Genomic DNA, 20,242 nt, shown 5'->3' on the forward strand with positions numbered 1-20,242 from the left:
CAAGCTTAAGCCACATGACATGGGGAGAATAAAGATCTGAAAGAAAAGATTAGTTTACAGAAGTACCAACTTCTTCCTCCTAAGCATTTTGTGAAGTTGTAGATGAAAAGTCAAAAGAAATTATTTTGCTACTTTTGATCTAAAAATCTCATAAAAATTCAGCAGGAAAAGAATTTTCACTCAAAATTATGTCAGCAGTTGCAAAATTTAGTAATTTTCTTCTAGATCTGAGATCATGGTGTTCCCAGAAACTGTTTTCAGCCTAAGAGTTGAGGCGCTAGACAATACAGATAGAAATAATCTGTTATTTAAAAGAGTGATTCAAAATGCAAAACTGATACGGGGGCTCTGAGTTTTTCTCTGAGGGAGTATCTCTCTAAAGGGTGTAGAAAGCCTTGGAAGACTTATGCCCTTAAAACAAATGTAGTTTGTGATTTCTTTATGCTGGGAATGTTCTTAATATCAACAAAATAATGAATTATTGATCAAACTTCCATCAGTATCATTATATTTCAATACCTGTCTTCCAAACTTTGACACTGGGAGAAATAATTTACAGAGAACATTCTCTTTTGAAGCATCAGAGGTTTAGTTTAGTGCAGCAAATTACGTGAATATAAATCTTATTTTATATCTTTCAGTCAGCATTACCTATATATAAGGATTAGCTCAATATTGAATTTTGCATCACACACTCTCTTGGATTAAAGGGGAAAGCATTTGCAACCTCCTAGAAAAGAGCCTTATAAAATGATAAGAGAGGAATATGCATATTTAAATGTTTACTTGAGAAACATACTTTTGTTGCAGCAAGGAATCCAGTTTTGGACTGAATTTTCATACTGTTTAATAAATCTTTGAAATTTTTTATGAATTTACAATTTATAAATGTAAGAAAGTCTACAATTTCACATCTCATAGCAATATTATCCAGTTGACATACAAGAAAACCCAGATACGTGAAGTGTTTGAAATATTGTGCATGTTTGTGATCATCACTCTTAATCCAGCTTCATAAAGACAAGTCTTCATATTATATACTTGGCTATATAACATTTTTTTAACTGGGGGAAGACTTTTTAATGACTTTATTATCAAATTGTTCACATTATCCTTTGTAAAAATCTGAAGGCAGAGAGCAGTGACAGAAGGTTCAGATCTACAGCAGCAGTTTAATCACACACAGATTGGGAGCTTCTTATTAAAAACCTTATGGTAGATGAGATATTGCTGAATAGAATTTCATTGTTCGTTTTTCATTAAATGCATGCTCAGTGCAGCTACAGCTGATACCTCATTGTCCTGGTTTTGGGAATATGGGTGGCTGAGGGTGTGTGGCCAGGACTGTATCTGAGATGACCTCAAGTCACTGCCAGGAGAGGGACAAATGGACTTTCCCCTTCCAGTGGACAAGGTGGAAAGTCCAGTATGTTTGTTTATGTTCAGGGGCTTTTCTATGTAAATAATTTCTTTGTCTTATACCTTTTGTTTTGCTATTGTTGTCATTACTGCTAATTTTCTTATCTCATTGCTGTTTCTGTAAATTGTTTGTATCTCAATCAGTCATCTTCAGCTTTTTGGGCTCCCATTGGAGCAGGGAGGGGAATGTAATGTGGTCTTTTTAGATGGAGTACTAAATTAGAGAATGTCATTCCTAAGACATGACACTCAAAAAATCCAATTTAACAGGTATCAGATAGAGAAATTCGAAGATCTTCCAGCTTTACTGAGATTCTATTGAAAACAGACAGAATAAGATTATTTGTTCAAAAACTAATGTGTCTGGGGGTTTTCTTTTTTGGGTGTATTTTGTTTTCATTTGTTTGTTTGCTTGGGGGAGTTTTGTTTGGGTTTTTTTTTTTTTTTTTTTTTTTCTTTTTATAACAGTATTTCAGATAGAAAAAGAAAGAGAAGGTAAAATTTGAAGCTTGGGTAGTGGAAGGAGCAGTACTTGTAGAAAGCATTGAAAAGCAGTACCAAAAAGATAAAAAATACAACTAAAACCCACACAGACACCAATCCCAACCATCCAACTCATCTAATAAAGTACAGTCTTTCTGAATAGTTCAAACTTCAAATTACTCAGTAGTGAAAACAACGTTCAGAAGTATTTTTTCTTTCACATAATTACCTTGGCAGCAGGGAAGCTATTTAGTTAGAGCTTTGAGAGAAGTTTAACACAGAACTTTAAACTTCTTGAATTGTTCTGTTTTAATGTGATGAGAATTTTTTATCAGCAGTTTATTAATATGTGGAGTCATTGCCCTGATATGCTTCTAGAGATCAATATTAGAGTTAATGTGTGTCACTTTATCTTCATTCCTGCAATTAGGATGTGTGATCTTTGAGGAATGTAGGTTTTTGGATTTTCCTGTTTCAAGTTTGATACCATTCTTAGTGTGTCAAGTGAAATAAATAAGATTTCTTTTTCCATTGGCTTCAATTACAGAAGGCTGAACCTTGGCAGTTAATCTTTTCTGAAACTTCATCCAAAAGCTTTTCTTGTACAGAAAAGATTCCATTCCATATGCAAAATTATTTGTTTATATGTTATGCATATCTGAACAACTGTTAATGTTTGTAAGTGGAGGAAGTTATATCTAAAAAGAAAGCAGAAAAGCCTATATATGCTTTTACATAATGAAAAACCACTTTGAGGAAAACCCATTTACAGCACTAAAGAAACTTTTGACGTGGAGAAGTTAATGTGAGGAATACTTCAAAACCTCTGGAGATTTTGAACTCTTTCCTGCCCTTCATACACATGAAGTTAAGCCTTATCATTCTGGGGAGCTGGGAAAAGAAAATAAAAGTAAAACGTAGGAAATAAATTGAGTACCACTAAGAACAAAAATAAATACTAAGGCACCCAGATGAGGGAATATTCCCCAAAATGTCACACCTAAGTCCTTTCTAATGTTTCTTCCCTCCATTCTCAGAAGAGAATCAGTCTTTCCAAAATTACTAGCTCTTTTGCTGATATGAAGAATTCCTTTAGGTCTGTTGAACATCACAAGCAACTGGATTTTCTCTGGGCTGGGAGTTATATCCATTCCCTGAACACTTGGTCACCTACTAAAGCTTACTCTTTCTATCTTTACATATTTAGAAAGTGCAGCCAGACATTCATATTAGCACAACACATGACCACAATTCCAGTAGCTCTGTGAAAGCTAAATGCAGCATACTCAAATGAACTAAAGAAGGAACCTTTTCACTCCCAAATTAATAGTTCAGTCTTACACTACAGTTTTATGTTAGTACTTTTCTGTCCCTATAAAGATCTATCAAGCTAGCAACAAAGTAAGTGCATGCAGTATAGCAAAGAACATCATCCTTTGAAGCTATCAGAATATTACTTTAATGTGCAGTTCTTTTCCAATTTCAGTACCATTTATAGGTGTACTTAAACTGAAGGATTAGGATAACTTCTTGAGTTTCAGTGTCACTCAAGACATCAAAAAAGTCTTCGCCTCCAGCACAGAAAAGGATCAAATATGTCACTGCTCTTTCTGACTAATGTTTGTTTAATGATTTCTTAAATATCTCCCATAATGAGTACTCTACAACTTCTCAGGTAATCCCTTTCTAAGTCTCACCAGCATTAGCAATAGAAGCCTTTTTTCCTCTAATGTTTTATTTACAGATATCTTTTCTGTAATTTAAATCTGTATTTTTTGTGTCTTTCACTATAAATATGAAAAAAATGGACCATTCACAGGAGCTTTTTGCATGCTTCAGAGTAGTTATCATATCCCTCCTCTATCTTCTTTAGGATAACAGTTTTCAGACAGAATGTTTTGATCATTTTTTATCAATTCCTTGTGCAATTTTCTTAGTAAATCCCCATCTTTCTATATTACTTTATTTGTGTCTTACCAATGTTGAACAAAGCAGAAAGATTACTTTATGTTCCTGCATACTGTACTGTTGTTTACAAAGCCCAGCATAGCTTTTCAACAGCACCATTTCATTTGTCAGCCTGTTTACAGATTTGATCTGCTCCAAGTATTGGATTCTACTTTGCTAATTTTTCACCATTTTGTGTTTTCCGAGTCTTCTTTCCTACATGTGGTACATTGCATTTTTCTTTCTGTTGGGTAACATAATCTAGTATATGCATCCTTGTGTTTGGTCTTGGTCTTATTTATTTCTTCCCTTCTGCATGCCTGCTCCCATCTAATGCTGTTACTTTCTTATGTAAAAGAATTAGGATTTGTCCAGCCTTGTTCTTAATTGTTCTTGTTCTATATTTTCTTTCTCTTAGTTCCTTTTCGCATTTAAAATATTTAAAAGTGGGGTGAATTTTTTTTGTTGTTGTTGGTTATTTGTTCATTTCTAATTTAAAATGCTATCTAGTGTTTCTTTCAATTTTTAAATTAATGTCAGGAGTCTGTTAAATATCCCATATGCTCTTTTTTTAAAGACATAATTTATGGCTTTTTTTTCCAAGTCCTCTGGAAATTCACCTCTCCTTCAAAAGTTTGTAAAGAAAATCACTGGAAAAATGAGATTACAAGACTATAGAATCAAAGAATTGCATCATTTCAGAACAGACCAGGTTGGAAGAAACCTCAAGATATTATCTGGTGAAACCAGATTTGGAAGCCCAAATGAGATTATCCAACACCTTGTTCAATCACATCTTGGAAACCTCCAGTGACAAGGAGTCTGTACCTTTTCACCAAATTATTATTATTTTTTTTTTATTATGGAAAATACATATTTTTATGTAGGGATGAAACTGCTCCCACAGCAAATATCACCTGTTGTCCTCAGTCATCTCTATGGAGATGTCATTCTGTCATCCCAGGAGCCATCCTGGGGAAGAAGGAGCCTCCTCTTTGTAGCTGCTCTTTAAGAACTAGAATGCTATAAGTAGGTCTGTCCTGAGGCTTCCCTTTTCCAGGAAGACCTAACACTTTTAGTTAGACCTCACTGAGCATGTTCTCCAGATGTTCGACTATCTTTGTGGTCCTCCTTTGGACCTCTTTTCGTCTGGCCATGCCTTTCTCTAAATTTCATCAGCCAGATGCCTAAATGTCCTACAATGAAATGGTTAGTCAACTTGCTTACATTGAATTTATCTAACTTAACTGAGCTCAGTTAGATTTTGAGTAAAAAATAACAGGAAAAATTAGTTCATATATTTGATATTGACAATATCTTTCCTTCTCCACTGAGTGGCACATGAGCCCACTTCTAGCTTTCTCTCCTGCAATTGGCCTCTGGTTACTGTTGCATCTTTGTGCCTCATTTGATTTTTTCTCCCAAGCTTGTAACAAACATTGTGACCATACTTTTAATCTTTGTGAGTTGTGTACTGCACACATCTTTTGTTTGAATGTTCTATTATACTTTCAAAATTTATTCCAGATTTGTTATCTTAGACTGATCCATTATAAAAAATGTCAAATAAATGCATTAAATTTATTGAAGTATATAGCCAGACTTTTAAAAATTAATGTTTTAATACCATTCTATATGTTTTAAAATTTCATGAAAGTGCTCATTTTATTGTCACTATCATCCAAGTAACCCTTCACTCTGAAATTCTCAACTGTGTCCTCCCAGTTGGTACATATACTTTGTAGAAAACATCACACAGTTTTCCTAAGCACAGTGAAGATTGAAAGTCTTTAAAGAGATAATTTCCAGAAATGGCTGGACAATCCATTCTCTTCTCAGTACATATGTAGGTAAATTTCTTTCTTCATCACCCTCTGCCTCCAATAACTTCTGCCTTCAAGTTTAGAGCTCACAAAGCTGGACATTGTACAGCAGTTTGGCTGACTGCCTGCTTACAGATATTTGATATATGACATACTAGATGCTTGGAATAAGAAGTACGTTATATTTCCATCAGAGTTGTCAGAACTCATCTCTGAGATGTATGGATCTGTAGTATACAGGGCATGCCAACTAAAGATTGAAATGCTGAGATAGTCACACAGGAAAACTGAAAAGTTTTGTATTTTGGGATAGCTTACCTTTGGTCTTACTCCAGTATAATCACTTTCATAAGTGCTAATGACACTGACAATTTTACAAATGTTTTAAGAATGAAAAGTCTTTTCTGTTTTAAATTTTGTATGTTTTACCTATGTCAGCTTGTCTCACAAAGAATATTAATTTTTATATATATTACCTGTTAAGGGAGAGTGTTATTTATTACTATTATTATTTTTATTTATTTATTTATTTATTTGTTTGTTTGTTTGTTTATTTGTTTATTTATTTATTAGGTGATATGTATGAGTGAAAAACATGTATTCATTTCACTTCAACACCATTTTGGTTAGCCCACACTTCTGCAGTGCACATTTTTCTGGATCAGCAATGAACACAGTCACAGTACCAGCAAATCCTAAGAAGTGGAAAGGGGAAGGAATGTGAAAGAACAATCACTTAAGTGTAGCAGTACCCTAAAAGATTGTAAAATTTCACGCTGTTATTCACTATAGCTGCTAGGGCTCCACAGATATTATCTGTCGTAGCATGTTAACCAATGAGAACAATAATGTGTTCCATATAACATGTTCCTTAAAATCTGAATAAAATTGTGAACAGCAAGTTCATGCCAAGGCAATAGAAAAAACTGCCAGCAAATCTGGGACAAATAAATTTCCTATGGAGAAAAAAGCTAGTTTCTCAGTGCTGGCTAATCTGTGTGCCAGACAAACAGTTTACAAAAATAGGTTTAGTTTTTTCATGCTTCTAAACTTCCTGACTTAGAGGTGGGTGCTGTGTTCCTGGTGTACTGTCCTGTGTCTATGTGTTCCCAAACCAAATAGCTATTCTGGCAGTAGGGTGTGACCTCATTTGACAGCGTGTTTGCCATGCATTTTTATCTGTTTTCATGCATCCTGTCTTGGCAGAAGGAACTGTTAAAGCAGCTAAAACTAAAGCAGACCCAGTGTCTCTTTTTATATAGCTGAAGGAGACAAATCAATTATATTAGGAAACTGAACCTAGCACAGAGATTGCAGCTTAATTCCCCTTCTGCAGGGAGACACATAGGTATCTTATGGCAGTGCTTCCATGCCCCAATATTCCTTCTCACAAAAGGACAACAAAAACCAGTTCTCTGAGAGGTGAGAGACCCAAATTCCAGTCTCCATCACACTGCAATTTATACATCAAGATGTAGCTGCAGAAACAACTGGACTTCTTGGTATATCAGTTTGAGGTTTGCTGTGCTGTTTTGTGCTCTTTGGTCTTTAATTTTGTTTCTTTCTTCCTGTTAAGAAAAGGTAAATGTCTCTGCTTTATTCCATTGTAAAAACACTTTGCAATGGTTCAGAAATGCTTATGAAATAGGATTCTTACCCTCAGATCAACTGGATAGGTTTCTCAAGTTGATTGTTGTGCTTGCTCTTGCTCTCTCATCATATTTTGGATAGGTTTATTTTCTTCATTATTTTCTTAGGATGAAAATAATAGGAAACTTAAACAAAGAAAATCAAGAAAAGTGCATGGATTTCTCTCTGGCAAATTGTTCTGGCACTAAATTTTTTCAAGAAATCTTGACAAGAGGCGTTCTTTCCTACAGTAGCCAGTGCCAAGTCCTATCTATTCTCAGGTCTGTGGATGCAATAAGATGCTGATCACAGAATATTCTGAGTTGGAAGAGACCCACAAGGACCATTGATTCCAACTCTTCAGTGACTGGCCTGTACAGGGATCAAACCCACAACCTTGGCACTATTACCACCATGCTCTAACCAAGAGGCAAGCCTTGGCTAACTGACAAATAAAAATTAAAGTAGTAGCAGAGCAAATTCCCTTCTTAAACATTTGTCACTTCCAGCTGGCAAGGAGTTGTAGTCCTAATGAGAAAACAGGATTTAAATGTAATTAAGCTCCCTGGTTTCAGTTGTTTACTTTAAAAAGGTCTCATTCTGCAGAGTACTTGTTTTCAGTTCCAAGTTTTAACAAGAACTGCATGTGTCACTGTAAGGCCAGTATTATTATTTAAAAAGATAAACTATATAGAGGAAGATTATTTCAGTTCCTAAATAATTTCTCTTCATAAATCTTTATAAGATAGATACCAGTAAGAAGGGAAGTAAGTATGCTTCAAAACCACCATCTTTAAGAGAAAATAAGCATTTACTTTTGTGGAAATTTTAACATTTTGGCACTAATAAAAGCTATAATATAATTAATGCACTAAAACTAATAAACAAATTTATTTTAAAACTCAATTATTTGTTGTGATTTAAACTGCTAAATTTAAAGACATTTTTTTCTGCCCTAATATGTAAATGAGCTAAAATTTCAAAATCAAAAAAAGCACACATTCTTTGTTTTCCTCTTTTGCTTCTGTCTTTAACCAACCTATTTTTTGTAAGCCTTGAGGTTTCAGTGGCAGCATGAAGGAAAAAAAAAAAAACACAAACAGGATTGTGATCAGCAGCATAAAGTCTAGCTGGAAGCTGGACACTGGTGGGGTATACCAGAGATGAAAACATCACTACTAATGACAGTGATGATATGACCAAGCAGGTCATCGGAGAGTTTGCAGATAAGACACAACTGAGAGGAGTAACTTGTGCAGGTAAGGTTTAGGCTTGTGCTGCCATTCAGAGGAACCTAGAAGGGCTGGAACAGTGAGCCAACAAGAACCTCATGAAATTGGGAGGAATAACCCTGTGCTGTCATAGACATTGTGTCTAATCATCTGGAAAGCAACTTAGTAGAGTTGTGGTACTGGAGGTCCAGAAGTTCACCATTAACCAGCCAGCAGCCTTCTGGGCTGCATCAGGCAGAGCACTGCCAGCAGGTTGGCTGAGGTGACTTCCCCCCTGCTCAGCCCTCCTTACACACAGTCTGGGTGCTCTGTCAAGGGTTTCTCACACAGATGAGTGCAATCAGGGCTGAGCTTTCCAACACGAGAGACATGGACATACAGCAGTGCATCCAGTGAAGGTCTACTAAAATGGTTAAGGGACTGCAGCTTGTGTCCTGTAAGAAGGGGCCAAGAGCACTGAGACTGTTCAGTGTAAGCAAGAGAAAGTTCAGGAAGGATCTTGTTCCATAGAAAAGAATTGTGTTTTGCAGCTTCCTCTCCTCTCCTCTCCTCTCCTCTCCTCTCCTCTCCTCTCCTCTCCTCTCCTCTCCTCTCCTCTCCTCTCCTCTCCTCTCCTCTCCTCTCCTCTCCTCTCCTCTCCTCTCCTCTCCTCTCCTCTCCTCTCCTCTCCTCTCCTCTCCTCTCCTCTCCTCTCCTCTCCTCTCCTCTCCTCTCCTCTCCTCTCCTCTCCTCTCCTCTCCTCTCCTCTCCTCTCCTCTCCTCTCCTCTCCTCTCCTCTCCTCTCCTCTCCTCTCCTCTCCTCCTTTTCTCCACTTTTTACTTTTTTTTAACTTTCTTTTCTTGATAACTATATTCTCTTTTTAATTTAAACCTCATGGTTTTCTTATATATATTTAAGCAAAGAATAACATGTACACCAAATATTTCAGTCAACAACTATACCAATTATTCGCTAAAAAAACCCCAGACTTCCATTGTTTCTGCCGTGAGCCAATAAATAATAAGAAAGATGTTTCTCATAAAAAAAAAAAGTTCTTTACAGCTTGTCTAACACCATAAGCAAATATCAAATATATAGCATATGTGGTTGTAGAGCTGGCCTTTTCTGACACTCCTGTAGAGCCACGTCTTCTGGCTCTTGCTGTGTCTATGTGTTTAAAACAGGGACTGAAAATTGGTGGAGATTTCTTGAGTGATAATTGAGGGAAAAAATTACTATGGCTATGTTTAGATATTGCTTGATATTTATTTTTATTGCAGAGCATGTGAATACATGTGAATAATTATCACATTCTTTTTGTTTGATTCTCATTTTCCAAAATATTTCTAGGTCTTTTTTTTCCTAAATCTTTTCAAGTCCAAGAAAGAACAAAGCAAATTAAGTGCAATTTGAGTTATATTTATTTCTACGAATAAAATAAAAATTTTGACTGTCAGACTTCTATCTTATGCTTTAGAGTGCAACTCTTACTGCTATCATTAGCAAGTAGTTGCAGGTGTATCAAATAGGTAGAAGTAAACTTCTTAATTTCTGTGTATATATTTAATAGTGGGAAAGAGAGAAGAAGGAAAGATTAACAATAAAATTGCTTTTATTTCCCAAATGTTGTGTTTATGATAGACTTTTATATCAGTCTTATCCCTTTGAGGTACATACATACGCAAGTGAAAGACAAAATGGGTTTTTGTTTTGTTTCTTTTTTCTTTTTTTCTTTTTTTCTTTTAATTTAAGTTTTACAGAGGCTTAATTACAATGGTAATTGTCTGTCAATAAAATAAGTTAGTTACAGAAACTTGTTTATGTAGACTGATGAGCAAGCTAAAAAAGTCACTTTTCAGAAACTAGCTACTGCCAACATTCTCTTGGTAGGTTGAAAGTGACTGAGGATAGAGAGCTCACCAAAAAAGTTGGTCTCTGAATTTCTTTGGTCAGAATCCAAAACACATCATACTTAATTCCTAAGCCAAAGAACTAAGAAAAAAGGGCAATTTTTAATACTACCTTTTAAAATATGCTTACAGATTTAAATTAAGCTTTTTGATCATACATAATAATAGATTAGCACCTTCTGACATCTTTAAAAATATGCTACCTCCTACTAAAATAATTAGAATTAGGTATTATGCTAATAGGCAATATGTCAGATTGCAACAAGGAAAGAAACTCATGTATGTATCAGTTTTACTATCTAAATATCCTGCTATTTAAATATCTTGCCATCAGAAAGCAGTTTATTTCCTTACATTTTTGATAATTGTTTTCTCAAATTAACATACATATCCTTCAGTTCTGAATCAAGATTCAGTTGATTAGAAGTTCATGTAGGCATTATAAAGCCAATAAATATTTTATGGACTTATTTGATTGTAATTATTTATTGGATGAAATTATGATGAATTAAAGCAAATAGATACTGAAAATCTTCAGTATCTGAGCTCCTGGAGCGAATCCAGTGGAGAGAGAGAAAGAAGGTTGAAGGATGGATGGAGCATCTCTTCCAAGGACATCTGAGGGAGCTGGGCCTGTTCAGCCTTGAGAAGAGCTGAGTGAGAGAAGATCTCAGCAATGTTATCAGTATCTGAAGGGACGGTGTCCGAGCCAGGCTCTTCTGGGTGGCACCAAGCAACAGAACAAAAGGCCAAAACTGATGCACATGAACCTGAAGAAGAACTTTACCGTGCAGGTGGCTGAGCATTGGAACAGACTGCAAGAGAGGGTGTGCAGTCTCCCTCACTGGAGGTAGTCAGGAACTGTCTGGATGCAATCCCATGCAGGGAATTTGGATGAGATGACCTACTGTGGTCCCTTCCAGCCTTACCTGTTTGGTGATTCTGTGATCTGAGTGCAATTGTATATTGCTAGAATTTACCACACATGTGAAATAAAGTTTATTATTCATATTGTTTACTTAATTTAATCATCCATATAGGTGGTGGATTTACATAATTAGATTACTGAATATCTTTTGTTGAAAGAATATCTATTTATTTTAACTGAATGATGAATTGTCTTTTTGCTCATGTCAGAAATGCTGTGAAATATACAGTAAGTTAACAGATTTAACAAGCCAATATACACAAACATACTTTTAACAATAGCTAATTAGAATCAATAAAGAAAATCATAGCTAATATTATATCTATAAAGTTTATGAATGAACTTCAGAATTCTATGTCAACACAAAAGTTCCATTTCTGAGTCAATGCTTCCCTACTTGTTCCAATTATGTGCAGTCCCCAGGAGGATGTTTTTATTGGAAAGAGGAAAAAAGCCGTGGGGATTTCATTTAATCTGTCTTGGGAACATGAGAGATTTTGCTAAAGTATTTTGATTCCTAATTAATTCCTAATAGAAAACTGAGTTGAAAATATATTAAATTATTTTTCAAGGCCGTGTACATTTTGTGTTCCAAAGTTGCAGGCAAGAGATGAAGTAAACAAAACCTGTCATGAGCACTATTGAGAAATCATTCCTATGACTGTGTGTTGCTCTCATGAGCTAATCTGGAATAAGAATATAAAGCTTGTGTACCTTTTCCTGGGCTCCCAGGAGGGGTTATTTTTTGGTAAATTTATTCCCTCCTTCCACAGCATAGTTCTTCCAGGTTTTTTGGTCTTCTTACCTAAAATATGCTCAGCTACTGCAAGGACACTGGAGCTGTAAATGTGCATTCTAGACGGTTCCTATAGTATTTTGCATTTGTTGAGATTTTTGGTTTAGGTTTAAAATCTGTGACAGTTTCTGGGAAACTATCAAAGTGTGACTATGGAGATTAAAAATAATGGGATAGTTCTGGATACAATATGTACTGAACAACAAGATTTATGCAAAACTTGACAGCCTGAGTGACCTCTTCTTTCATTCTACAGAAAAAGAGGAAAAAATTTAAAATCATTAAAGCTTGAAATATTTAGTCCTATAAGAAGCAAAGTTAATTCAGTTTTTAATTTTCTTTTTTTTTAAGGTTGAAATGTGGAACTCTTTTTAAGGAAAAGGAAAGTTCTTACAGCATTATGAATTTATTCTAAGTGTTGTATTGCATGGATGCATGTGTACATGCATTTAGATGAAAATATTTTAAGTGGATTTAGAGCATTTGTATTGAAATTTATATTGAATCTTTAATACCTGTCTGTGTAAAAGATAAGAATCTTTTTGCAAAGTTCCAAAACACTATTAAGATGGAGTTATATCAGTGAGACCACCATAGCAGACAGAAGATTTCAATTATCTGGTAGATAAGTGGATATATGTTTTACTATAATTCTAGTGCATACTAAACGGGGGGAGTTCTTTGTACAATACTACAAGAGTGACCAAGGTGGCAAATAAATTACTAATCTCTTACATAGCATAAAAATTGTAGGATGAGGTATGTATCCATTTTCATCTGTACATAAAATGATGGTTACTCCATTTTCAGGGCTGGGTTCCCCTTCCTGCAGAAGGAACAAAGAATAAGCTCCACTTTAGCATGCCCTGTATGTAGTGTGTTTGTAAATTTGTAGTGGCATAACACAATCCACCATAATTTCATATAAAGTTTAGTTCACTGAAAAGTAAATATTTTAAACACCTATGTTCTTGGCCTCTCCCTTGAAATATATAGCAGGTCTCTAGGCACCGTAGAAGTTAAATTTGTAAAAAATTGCAACAGCTGTATCTTTTTAATCATCATATTTATACCTGAATGAGGATCAGAGTGACAGAGAATGATGGCAATTGTGACTTACAAATGTGACTTACATACAAACGGAGTTGTTAGAAATGCTCAGGGAGGGGAAGGGTAAAGGACCATGGTGACACCTCGTTTCTTCATACCCCAGAATTTTTGGAGTCCCTTGTAATCCATGTTTGCAAACACCTCAATCCTACTTTATAAAATCCCTCACACTCTTTCAGGCCTTCAATATCCTTAAGACTCTTGGACCCTTAATGCCTCAGTCCTTCCACCACTTACCTCACTTGTCATCTCCTCTGCTCCTTTCACACCATCAGCTGTTATCCTCCTGCTATCTGCTTTCCACCTTTGCCATATCTGGTTCCATACCTCAATCTTATATATGCTCCCTGCAAGCCACATGATTGTTTTATATAATAAGGATAAAATAATAAAATAAAATTATAAAATGAAAAAAAGTCTTAACACAGGTCACAATCATTCAAACAAAATTTTCTAACTGGGTAAGCCTCCAGGGTAGAAGAATATGACTGTGTTTCTACAGAGACACATGAATTACTGACTTCTTTAATTTACTACATACCCTAAGAGCCACCTCTTAGAGCATGTTGAGAATAACAGGAGAGCTCCTCTAAAGCAAGATTTTTCAGGAAACCACTTCTATCTATTCAGATGTCCTTTTGGATTGATCAACTAAATTAGTTTGTCATACTTTTAGCAAAAATTGGTGCTTTAATAATTTTACAGAGCATTTTAAGCTATCTGTTCATATTTCCTCTTTTCAATTCTCAGTACATCTTTTTCCAGATATACTTTCAGAGTAAAAGTACAGTATAAGGTAGTGCTTAGAAAAGTTACCAAGCAATTTTAGCTATAAATGAAAAAATCACATCATAAATATTAGAATAATCTAAATGTGACATTACACAAACACCATGAAATCTTTTCCCAAAGTATATCACCAAGGAGGTTTTCAGAAGCACTTCACAAATTTAGCCAGGCTTTCTGAAGAAATAGGGAAGTACAGAATGAAACTAGAAAGGAAAGCTGGGGAAAAAAGAGGTCCAGAAATTCAAACATGAGCTTATCTGGCAAAGAAAATAACTAGAACTACATCCTAAAGCTGCAAAAACATGCTTTGTACTGAGGGATTAAGAGTGACATTAAAATTGGTTACCACAACAGTTGTGGTAACAAACAGTGAATATATCTTAAACCAATATACTGCATTTCAAAGTGACATAAATTCACCTAAACACTGTGAGGAAAAAATGCCATGCACAGTAAAAAGAGGTTTCAAAAGAACTTGTAAGCTGTAGAAATCCTTTTATGAAATTCAATTCTGCTAAAAAAGAGGGACTGATGCTGACATGTAAATATTTCAAAACATTTAGATGCAGACTTCTAGAGCAATTGCTGTTTCTTGTATTGGCTGGCAGATATTGAACATTGCAGAAATATTATATATAGACAAACTGGTGACCAATCCACTGAGACCTTAAAGTCTTTGACTGGCAGCTTATTTTAGGACTGGATAGAGGAAACTGGGAATGTGGAAGGGGCCATTGCCGAGGACTTGTGTGTGACTCAACACAGTCATGTGGCCAGAACAACCACTAAACCATGGCTGAAATGCTGAGTAAATTTATTTCATTGCCTTTCTAACTGGAGGATCCTGAAGCAACACCCAGGCAGAGACACACAGGTGGAAACTCAGGCAGCATCCAGTTCAGTCAGAGCAAGGCAGGGTTACTGTTTGCACCAATTTAGCAAGGGCCTGAGCATGCAGTGTTTCCTCCCATAATGTGATGTCCTCTGTGCTTTCTGTGAGCTCTGAGCTTTGATCTCTCTCCCAAGACAGAGAATTCAAGCATGTTCCTGAGAGTGCCTCCAAGTCTCTGTAATCACCTGTGTTATCTCTACATAGAGATTTTACATCTAGAAACAGAGAGAGGATAAATAGCTGTAGGCATAATATAATGAGGTTTCTCACTATTTTCCAAACCTCAGCAATCCCACCTGCAAGGACACTTAAGTGAATCTACCATCCTCCTGGCCTTTCTTCCACTTTTAACACTTTCCTCGCAGCAACCTGGTCTCCTCCTTGCTTAGGAGTGCCTGCTCATAAATTCATGCATTATTTAATCTTCTAAGAAATATGCATTTTTTCCTTGCATTTTGTATTTATGAAACAAACAATATTATTTCACTACTGTTGTATCCTATCAGATTATTTTTGTTTCCAAGGGAGACAGACTTGTTAAAAAATTGGATGCGGGAGAGACAGATTGTCTTCTCTGCTGATTAAAAATCTAATCCAAAATCTATTTTTCATGGGATAGTGGATCACTGTATTGAGTGTCCTTTAGATCTGACCTTTTTTGTTGTTTTTTTCCCACTCATTGTCTACTAATTTTGCATTTGCCTTCTTTTAAAAAATATCTGCCTTATTCACTTAGACATCTAACTGTTTAGAGATCTTGTTAGTAAGGCAATTCTTGTCTTGGTCTGTATCTGTATAGTGTCTAAAACAACAAATTGAGAACTCTAACAACTGTTGCAAGAAACAATTTTAAAAAGTTACTTTGTCTGGCTGAAGGGTTCAGATAGTGACATAAATAAATCAGAAGTTCAGCAGTTCAGGTCAGTGACATAAATCAGCAGCTCTTTTCCCTGGACATGATTCTGTTGTACTACATCTACCTGATGGCCTGAGTCTGTGTAAGTCTTGTAAAATATCTGAGACTGACATTACTATTATTTGCTAATTTTCACTACAGCATCATTTAGATGTTCTAAACACAGAAGCTCTATTATACTAGCAACTAAACAAACAAGCAATAATGCAGTGTTACTGCTCAGAGCAGTGTATAGTTGTCTAAGATAAGATGAACAAAACGTGAAAAATCAAGCGCATACAGAAAAACCTAAGCGAGATAATTAACACATCAGGATAACATGAAAGCCAGGAATAAAGCCCTATCCACCAGAATATACTCCATCTCATTTGCTGGTTTTGTTTACAGGTCAAGTACGATTGATATTAAGTATGCTATTATAAACTTCTATTGTCTTCAAACTAGAGATGGAAACAATGGATTTTTTTTTTAAAGTTTCAGCAAAACAATAATAATTCTTAAGTTACTCTGATACAAAAGCCAATTTTCTTTTACTTTAGAAAATTACACTCAAATAATTAAAATTATTGCTGTCAGAAACTTGAACTTGGCTAATTTTGTGAATATCCTTAAGAAAATAGTGCTCAGATTCAAAAGATTAATACAGATATTTTCAAGGGATCATAAGAAACAATATGGCCAATTTCCCATGTGTGCAGTAAGGTCTTTAATCATGATTTCTAGTTTGAGGAGCAATTAAGGATTTGAGAGTTTAGCACTGGAAAACTTTGAACTCTACCAAGTTTCTTCTCAGTTTTGGGTGGTCATTAAATGAGGAAATACTGTTGTAGAAAATACTGAACATTTCTTTTGAAAAACCCTTTCCTCAGTTCTGTTTTCTATTCTAGAAAAAGACAGGTTGAATGGGATCTCTGAAAATCATCTAATCCACACCTCTGCCCACATCAGGGCCAAATCAGAGGAGGCTGCACATGGCCTTGGGCAGTCAATTTTAAGTATCTTCAGAGAAGGGGATTCCACAGTCTCGCTGGACAACCTGCTACAGACTTTGACAAACTTCACAGTGAAAATTTTTCTATCTTTTTTTGGTAGCTTTTGTTTTGGGTTTTGTCCTTTCATAGTATACATCCGTGAAGGGGCTGATTACAGTGGGCCCAGAAGAGGGACATGAGAATGATGAGAGGAACACCTGTTCTATAAGAGAAGGCTCAGAAAGTTGAGATTGTTCAGACTGGAGAGGAGAAGGCTCCATGGAGACTTCAATGTGGTCTTTCAGTAGTTGAGGGAGACAGAGAAATATGGAGTAAGACATCTATCAGAGCCTATAATGACAAGAAAAGGAGCAGTGCATTTAAACTAAAAAAGGCTTTTAGTTGGATATAAGGAAGAAATCTTTTATGATAAGACTGGTGAGACACTGGAACAGGTTGCCCAGAGAAGTAATGGATGCCCCTTAATCACTGGAAGTATTCAAAGTAAGTTTGGATGAGGCCTTGAGCAACATAGGGAAGTTGCACCTACCCACAACATGGGGAACTGGATTAGGTGATATTTAAAGGTTCACTGTATCCAAACCATTCCATGACTCTGTATGTCATGGAACATATGACTGTATATATGTCCAGTACAGCCAGCATTAGATAGCTGCCTGCAGAAACATTCCACCTTAGGTGCCTTCCTAAGGTTAAGAGCAAAGCCTGTTTTCTTCAGTCTTCTTAAATATTTTGAGTTTTCAGTGTGTTTCACACTGTCCTTTCATGTGGTTTCCCTATTTCTGTGATATCCCTTTGAGAAGAAATGATCAGTACTTTTTAAGGCATGCTCTGATGCACTGTATCATCATTTGAAGCACCATTTGAACAGCATAATAGTTTCTATAATTTTCATAATGTATTATCTATATTATTTTTATTTAATATGTGAAAGATTTTAAGAGTTTCTACCTTGTAACATTTTTTTCTGGTGAGTATTGAAAAACACCTGATTATCAAATTGCTCCTTTTCAGTTTGTCAGTCCCCATAGTCTATTTTATTTTCTGGATATTGTTTCTGGATTTTCTATTTCCTTTCTCAGTTACTATTTCACTGTATATTCCCACTTTGAGGCATATTAACTTCCTTCTTTCAGTTATTTTTTTCTCTGCCAGTTTCCTCCTTTCTGCCATTCAGATGAGAAAATAAAGGTCTGCATTATCAAAAATGCAATTATTCTAGATTTACATAGCATGAGAGAGCAGAATCTGTCATCCTTTACCATAACAATCACAGCTGTATGCTAATTATCATCTGATCTTAAAGCTTGTTTCCAGGTTGGTTCATCTCGACTTCTTCCTAGTTAGTAAAGTCTGATCCAATAGTATTTCCCATTACAAATTAAACTAATATAATCATTCACCTTTGAAAATGCCAGTAATAGCTGGAAATGTTGCATATCACATGACACATTTGAAAATTTGCAACCTTCCTAGTATTTGATTTATGTCATTTTACAGTCCTTGAATTTTATCTTTAATTGCACTTACTTATAGACTTATAGATTGAGCCCAATGGATATTATACTCTTTTACACTTTGAATAAATTGTCTGAGTGCATATTAACCACTTGGAAAGATAAAAAAGAAAAGAAGGGAAACAGGACACCACTTGTTGCAGATTTGAGAGCAATAACTTGTTAACATCAACAGGCAGCAACTGCTCACTCTGCATTTTTAATGAAAAGATGTGTTCAAATTGGCCTAGATGCATGTTTAAGACTTTAGAAGGGTAAAGTCAGGGGCAAAACAAAGGATAACTAGTTGCTGGTGCCATTGTTAACAAAGGTGACATGGTTAATGAATCTCAAAGAGGGTGTGGGACCTCACCTTGGCAGCTTTGGGCAGATACAAAAGAAGGCAGCAGCAACAGAATTCTCTCATTTGTCTTTGTGGGTTGAGATATTATTGTCTAGTTGATACACATAAATCTGACTGGAACTGAGTGTTTCTGAAGTGCACTTTGCAAACTGAATCATCATGAACATTGAAAACATCAGAGAAAAGAAAATCCAGACAAAAAAATTTAAACTTCATAAATCACCTTTTCCAGACTTTCTTGCAAGGTAACATCATGTTGCAACAATTGACTAGAAATCCCCTTCTTGCATAGACCACTTGCAGTTGTTAAGGAAACCAAGAGAATTTGAACATATATGCACTTGCTCCTAGTGTCTAAAGATTAATGTACTGCAAGTCTTTTGTTATACCAAAATAGAAACTGTCAGTGAGAAAAATCTACAGAGAGAAATCATTACCAGGAGTTTAAAAAAAACCCAACAAAATACAAAAACAAAAACAAAAACAAAAACAACAAAAAACCCCCAAACAACAAACAAACAAACAAACAAAAAAACCCACAGAAAATAAAATGGGAAAAAAGATGAAGAGAAGTTTTAAAAATTAAAATCCTGTAATATTTTAAACAAAAAAATTTTTAAAAACCGAATCATTTTCACAGGACCATCTGTAAAGGCCCATTTACTCTTGTGGCCTCCAGATTCTACTTTTATTCTATGACACAGGTTGAAGCCTTCAGAAAACACCCTGCTAATCCACACAGCCCTTTCCGGGTGCCATATGAAGCACAAGGCAGATGAAAAAATATAATATACATGTTCCAGAAAGACTGTTTCCTCTAAACTTTACTCCTGAGTTGACTGTGTGGCTTCAACTGATTCTTTCTCAAGTTTCTCACCACAAATACCTTAGGAAATTTTTTCTTGTGAAACAGTGACCATTTCTACCTTGGGCTAATTAGGTAATAAACTTTTGCCTGGAATACTGGTTATCTCTCATTCCTTACACACTGGAATTGCCACATTATCTGTTAAAGAACTTGGGTTTTTTTTGTTTTTTTTTTTGGTTTTTTTTTCCCCAAATTCAGTATTCAGTTATTCTTACCAAATGTAGCAACATATAATGATGTTACTACACCTTTTAAGGCTTATAAAATGATACATATAGGACTGTGCAAATATATAATGACAGCTAGAAAGTCCTCATTCTGAAAAAAGATAAATGAGAAGGAGGAAAATGCGATATATTTCATAATCTTATTTATAATTGAATTTCCACTTTTTCTTTTCTTTATCAATAATATTATTGTCACTGCCACAGAAACAGAAAACATGCACTGAGAGTAGCAAACCCCGTATCATAAGCTGTATTAAATGTTGCTTTCTGTTCTTGGTTCATTGGAGAAACTGTTGTAAGGATTGTATACTCCAGTCAAGTTGTAAAAACAAAGCCTTGAGTATTGGACATGTATTTCTTTCAGCTTACTTCTGGCTTGATGAAAGAAAAGCTGTTTGGGGAATATTTCTCATTCAATATTCAGAAACCACCTTCTCAAAA

The sequence above is a fragment of the Cinclus cinclus genome, chromosome 1 (assembly GCF_963662255.1).
Source record: "Cinclus cinclus chromosome 1, bCinCin1.1, whole genome shotgun sequence".
Lineage (NCBI taxonomy): Eukaryota > Metazoa > Chordata > Aves > Passeriformes > Cinclidae > Cinclus > Cinclus cinclus.